This window comes from Melitaea cinxia, chromosome 12 (genome assembly GCF_905220565.1).
Source record: "Melitaea cinxia chromosome 12, ilMelCinx1.1, whole genome shotgun sequence".
Classification (NCBI taxonomy): domain Eukaryota; kingdom Metazoa; phylum Arthropoda; class Insecta; order Lepidoptera; family Nymphalidae; genus Melitaea; species Melitaea cinxia.
The window spans coordinates 10,292,354-10,299,367 of record NC_059405.1 but is presented as its reverse complement, the minus strand read 5'-3'; positions in this window follow the sequence as shown (position 1 = coordinate 10,299,367).

Here is a 7,014-nt window from a genome sequence, read left to right as displayed (position 1 = left end):
TGACAGTGGGCTGGTCATCTGTGTCGCAGGACCGTTGGCCGTTGGAACAGACGGATCCTGGAGTGGAGACCGCGTCTTGGCAAACGCAGCGTGGGACGTCCTCCGGCCCGTTGGACCGACGATCTACGTAAGATTGCCGGAGTAGGCTGGATGAGAATTGCGGAAAACCGGGATGTCTGATACGAACTTGGGGAGGCCTATGTCCAGCAGTGGACTGCAATAGGCTGAGCTGACTGACTGACTGATCATAATAAAAAGTCATGATGTGGTTATAATATTTACTGTAAGAAAAAATTAGTCGAAATTGTAGTTAAAAAAAATGTAAGTCGTGACGAGACGGCTGGTAGATGTAAAACATTTAATAAACATTTATTTTCTTTATACGCAAAATTTTTTAATTCAAGAATTTCTTTATAAACGCGTCAACTCAATTATTAAGTATATAGTATAGTACATATTCCTGTCCTAGCCTGTATCGCCACACTAACCATCGCGTTTGCCCTTGCCTATAGATGTTTCATGCGTGGCGATGCGTCGCCACAGTTCGCCACCCAAACAATCAGGTCAAACTACTTTAACATTTTTATAAGATAATAAGCACTACCTTAAGAAATAGAACTAGAAAATCTACGCATTACAAACGTTACGTTACAATACGTTAAATTGTTTTCTGCTCTAGTAATATTATAAAGCTGAATAGTTTGTTTGTGTGTTTAATCGCGTTAATCTCAGGAACTGGTTCGAATTGAAAAATTATTTTTATGTCGAATCCATTTTCAAGGAAGGCATAGGCTGTATAAATTATGAGTTTGCCTTAGGAGACTTTTTTTTAGAATTTTTATTGGAGATCAATTCCGTCATGGATTGTTTTTGTGAAGATTTAACCGTTTGCGCAGTGTACGCGACGAAAGCTCTCAAAAAGAATTTTTTTTTTCGTTTTTGTAGCATTTCTTATGAACGCTCAGCTCCTATTGGTCGTAGCGTGATGTTTTTTTTTAATATAAATAATAAATAAATAAATAAATAAATATCTACACAATACACACACGGTCGTCTGTTCCTAAAGTAAGCAACTTAATGCTTGTGTTATAGGTAACAGCCGACTGGTATATAGCTACATATTTTTTTTTTCGATAAACATACTTATAAATAATACATATATAAATATATAAAGAAATATTTATATTACACCCAGACTCGGGGTGGGAATCGAACCCACAACCCTCGGAGCAGAAAGCAGGGTCACTACAAACTGCGCCAACGGGCTAGTCAAAAATATATAACTAGGTCGTCATACAAGCGTAAATGCCAGCAGATGGTAAGCTGTTACGTAGCCTATACACGCCTCCAACATCAAAGGCATCGCAATTACGTTGCCAATACTCCCCAGGAGCTCTGGCTACCTCACTCACCACTTGAAGACCGAGACCTTATTGAACAGAGATATTTAATATCATGTGCACACAAACCTATTATATATATATATATATATATATATATATATATATATATACTAGCTGTGCGTTGAAATCAGTGTGTCACAAAGTTTTCCCGGCAAACTTCCAGTGAAACTCTCATCAAAATCGGCTTAGCCGTTACGTAAACCTTCCTCTTAAACCGCATGAAAATCCGTTCAGTAGATTTTGAGGGAATCGATCACATACACTTTTGGAGACTTTGTTTTATAATACACTAACTGTTGCCCGCGACTACATCCGCGTGGTTATAAAGATATGCATTACTATTAAGATGTTTAACGCAAATTATTGTTTTATTTCAGTTACTTGAAATGCTTATCACACTGAGTAACTTTTTAAAAGGCACAATTTAGTATAATTTAATAGTTGTTTTTATAAAACCTCTCTATACACCACATTCTTAGTTTTATTTTCAGGCAGCAGTATAAATAACCTATCAGGCGAACTTATATGTTTCATACAAACTATCAACCCCAATTAAGCCCCTTAGCGGTGGAATATCGCAAAATCCGTTCTTAGCGGACGTCTACTAACTATAATCTTCCTCCCTGCCAAATTTCATCTTTGTCCATCCTGGATGGATGAACCCTCCAGCGGTTTTTGAGTTCTCGTGATGAGTGAGTCAGTGACCTTTCTGTTTTATATATATAGATTACGATGCATTATTTGGACACCATCTCATCATCTATAGAGCACACATTTTACATTTCAAGTCTCTTACTTCAAAAATATAGAACTTTCATACAAACTTCCAACCCCCGTTTTACCCCTTTAAGGGTTGAATTTCATAAAACCTTAGCAGATGTCTACACCCCATAAGGAAACTACCTGCCAAATTTCAAGTTTGTACCTGTTATAGTTTCGGAGATTTCGTTATGAGGGAGCCAACCTACCATCCCCCGGTTTAACCCCAAAAAGGAGTTGATCTCTAAAAATACATTATTTGGACACCTTTTCACCATCTATAGAGTTTACATTTTAAATGTCAAGTCTCTTACTTCAAAAACATAGGACTTTCATTCAAACTACCAACCCCCGTTTCACCCCCTTAGGGGTCGAGTTTCGTAAAATCGGTTCTTAGCAAATGTCTACGTCCTATAAGAAACCTACCTGTCAAATTTCAAGTTTGTGTCTGTTATAGTTTCGGAGATTTCGTAATGAGTGAGTCAACCTACCATCCCCCGTTTTAACCCCAAAAGGGAGTTGGTTTCTAAAGATACATTATTTAAACACCTTTTTATCATCTATAAAGCATACATTTTAAATTTCAAGTCTCTTACTTCTAAAACATAGGACTTTCATACAAACTTCCAACCCCCGTTTTACCCCCTGAGGGATCGAGTTTCGTAAAATTCATTCTTAGCGGTAGTTTACGCTGTATAAGGAACCTCCCTGCTAAATTTCAAGTTTGTAGGTGTTATAGTTTCGGAGATTTCGTGATCAGTGAGTCAACCTACGATCCCCCGTTTTAACCCCAAAAAGGGGTTGATTTCTAAATATTCATTATTTGGTCACCTTTTCACCATCTATAGAGCTTACATTTTAAATTTTAAGTCTCTTACTTCAAAAACATAGGACTTTCATACAAACTTCCAACCCCCGTTTCACCCCCTTAGGGGTCGAGTTTCGTAAAATCCGTTCTTAGCGGATGTCTACGACCTATAAGGAGTCTATCTGCCAAATTTCAAGTTTTTAGGTGTTATAGTTTCGGAGATTTCGTGATGAGTGAGTGACCTTTCGCTTTTATATATATTATTATTATTATTATAGATTGTTTTTATATGTGAAATATGATATTGTTGTTTATTTATATTTATGTAAGTGATACATCCACAGGCTTATAATGCCCGTGCTTTTGACGTTTCATTTTTTTTTTTTTGTTTAAACATGCATCGGTACTTCACTGCAACTTTAGAAAACTTAATAGCTAGCCTAATCTCTAAAAATTGACGTGAGTCCACTGACCAAGACTATTCTACATATTGTTTTTTTTTTTAATAGTTATTATTTTTATTATATTTACACTTATTTGCTATCTACAATATACGTACACTTATTTGCTACTTACAATGTACACTTAACCTATGTTATTGTTAGTAGGTACTTTTTTGTGTACTTAGAAAATCTTTTTATCCATTTTTTTTAAGTTTTATTAATATATTATACGACTAATCCTATCTTATTAAGTACATATATAAAACCTTATCATTACAATTACATTATCCTATACCTATACTATTACATTTATTGTTTATTATTTATTTTACATACATTACAATTTGATCTACGCACAATTTATACTTACAATATTATGATGTCTTCACACCACTACATTTTCCAACATTTCGAGCACATTCTCAATGACGGCTCCAAATCTCTACATACATACATACATACATACATACATACATATATACTAACATACATACATACATACATACATACATACATACATACATACATACATACATACATACATACATACATACATACATACATACATACATACATACATACATACATACATACATACATACATACATACATACATACATACATACATACATAATACTTAATAAGCTGACGACAATAATAACCAAAACACACAGTGTTTATTGCTTTCACCAAATTAGGTAAAATTTTGGCTAAGAAGAACCCCTTAACTTGCCTCATAAATGAGTCACGTGAAGGAGCTTTACGTATGGACTCGGGTAACGTATTCCAGAGACGAACAGCAGAAACAGCAAATGAATAAGACAAAAACCCAGACTGATGAATACGAGTAGAAAGAGATAGATTATTTGAAGAGCGGAGAAATCTTTCATGAGATTCGAAAAGGAAAGTGAACTTACATTTAAGGTAAGAAGGATGTAGGTAGTAGGATGGGATAGAATAGTGAAGAGTAAACAAAGAATTCTCAAGTTCCAACGCTCACGGATCGGTAGCCATTTAAATAGAGATCTGTAATGGGAAATATGAAAGGGTTCCGTACCAAGATCTATAAAAACGGCAAAAAATTACTATTGTTGTATGGGAGACCCCTTAAACAATTATTATATCTAATTTTTAGTATTTGTTTTCATTCGGTAATAGAAATACATCATTTGTGAAAATTTCAACTAACTATCATGGTTCCTGAGACTGACTGACAGACGGACGCACGGAAGGACGGACGTTTTACCCTCTGGGTACGGAACCCTAAAAACAAAACCTTTTGGTTAGAATGCGTTTATCGTTAAGTTTTTGTTATAGCATTAGCTTTTTTTCAAGTATATTCTATGAATAAATTATGATAATTTATTTAAATTTAAATAATCGAAAAGAAAATGTAAAATTCAAATGACTTTTTTTTAGTCATAACTATACTTTTAAATTAATCGCTTTTTAATGTTGACGCTATAACTGTCCGACAGCAAGAACTGTTGGAAATTTGTCTCGAAACATAGACTATGAAAATACCTTTAATTAATAAATACCGAACGTTAAGTTGACAACTTGTTGGCGCAAGACGACGCGTTGGCGCAAGACGACGCGTTGGCACAAGACGACGCGTTGACAAGGTAGTGAGTGCTTTGTATAGACTGCTACCCAATCTCGGGGGACCACGCGAGGAGGTTCGCTGTCTCTACGCCGGTGTCGTACGATCGATGGCCCTCTATGGGGCACCTATTTGGTCTCATCGATTTTCGGGCGTCCGCCGCTGTAGAGCTAAATTACAAAGCTTGCAACGGAGAGTGGCTATTCGTATAGTCCGGGGATATCGCACGATATCGTTTGAGGCTGTAACCCTACTGGCACGCTTTCCGTCGTTGGGCATTTTGGCGGAAATGGATAAGAGGGTCTATGACCGGAGTCTTATCCTCCGACAAAGCGGAGAAAGTCTTGCTGGTGTGCTCGAAGCCATTAAACGACAGGAGCATCGAAGATCTATCGCGATGTGGTACATCCGTCTCCACGAGGAGCGCTATGCGAACAAACGCGTTGTACGAGCAATCCTGCCAGTCTTCGAAGCCTGGATGAGATGAAAGCTTCGAGTAACCTTCCGATTTACACAGGTAATGACCGGTCATGGCTGTTTTGGCGAATACCTGTGTAAGATCGGACCATCCGGATACCAGTCGGCCACCACTGTGGCACGGATCAGGATTCTGCACAGCATACGCTAGAGTTGTGCCCAGCTTGGGAGCTTATAAGGAGCCTACCTGCCAAATTTCAAGTTTGTAGGTGTTATAGTTTCGGAGATTTCGTGATGAATGAGTGACCTTTCGCTTTTATATATATTATATAGATATATATATATATATATATATATATATATATATATATATATATATATATATATATATATGTCTGTGTGTGTATTATGTATGTGTGTGTGTGTGTGTGTGTATATATATGTTGTGTATGTATATATATATATACATCTATGTTAATGAATCTGTGTCTTGTTCCCTCTGTTCAGTGAGTTAACTCAATCCCAAGACGTTAGTCGTAGGGCTGGCAGAGGCGAAATGCAGATGCAGTACGCACGCGCACGCACGCAGGCATACACACACACTCACTCACGCTCACTTGCAGACAGGCATACATCACCAATCATCAACACTACTACTTTAGACGTCGGGGTATAAAATACAGGGTATAAATATATTATTTATTATTATATACAATGACACTGATGTACACACACACACACACACACAGACACACACACACACGCCCGCGCACACACGCACACACACACACACACTCACACACGCACACACAAACACACACACACTCACCATTTGTAGCCTTAGTTCTTGTATGTTCCAATCAAATAAACTTTAATTTTTTTTTCTATTTTTTTAAATTATAAATTTAAATGCATTGTTTTTGTATAAACTAACGGAATCGTATTAAGCTAATGGAAGGGACTGGACCCCACGACACAGGGAATCCTAGTGTGGGGACCAGAGACATACTGTTCTTTTTGTGACTAAATATAACTGTTGTAATATGTGTTAATGTTATGTACTAACGTTTGAAGAAATAAAGATTTATTATTATTATTATTATTATTAACGCATCACTATTTACAAGCAGTATTATTTAGCTGTTATATTTAAATACAAATTACAAAACAAACATTTTAATCAACGATTGTAGACAATTGACGTGCCCCACGGTTTTATTTTAGTCTAGTCTATGCATATGTTTATAATTCCCACGACTGTATCTATTTTATTATTTTTTGGTTTTTAGTACATTTATCTTAAACATTGCAATGTATGTTTAACATAAAACCGTTTAACTTAAAAAGTTTTTTTACCTATTTTTATTTTCTAGTTTTTAGTTTTTATTTTGCATTCTGTTTAATTCATTTAGTGCTTCATTATTGCAAGGCCCATCTTAAATATTGAGGTTGTATAGTGCACTGTATTCTTCTTGTCAAGCCCTTTTATTTGATACACATATTGGTGGGATTGATAAAAAATTGTTATCAGACATTTGGTAGCGGCGGCCAGCTTAGATTTTAATTTTTCATAGTAAATTG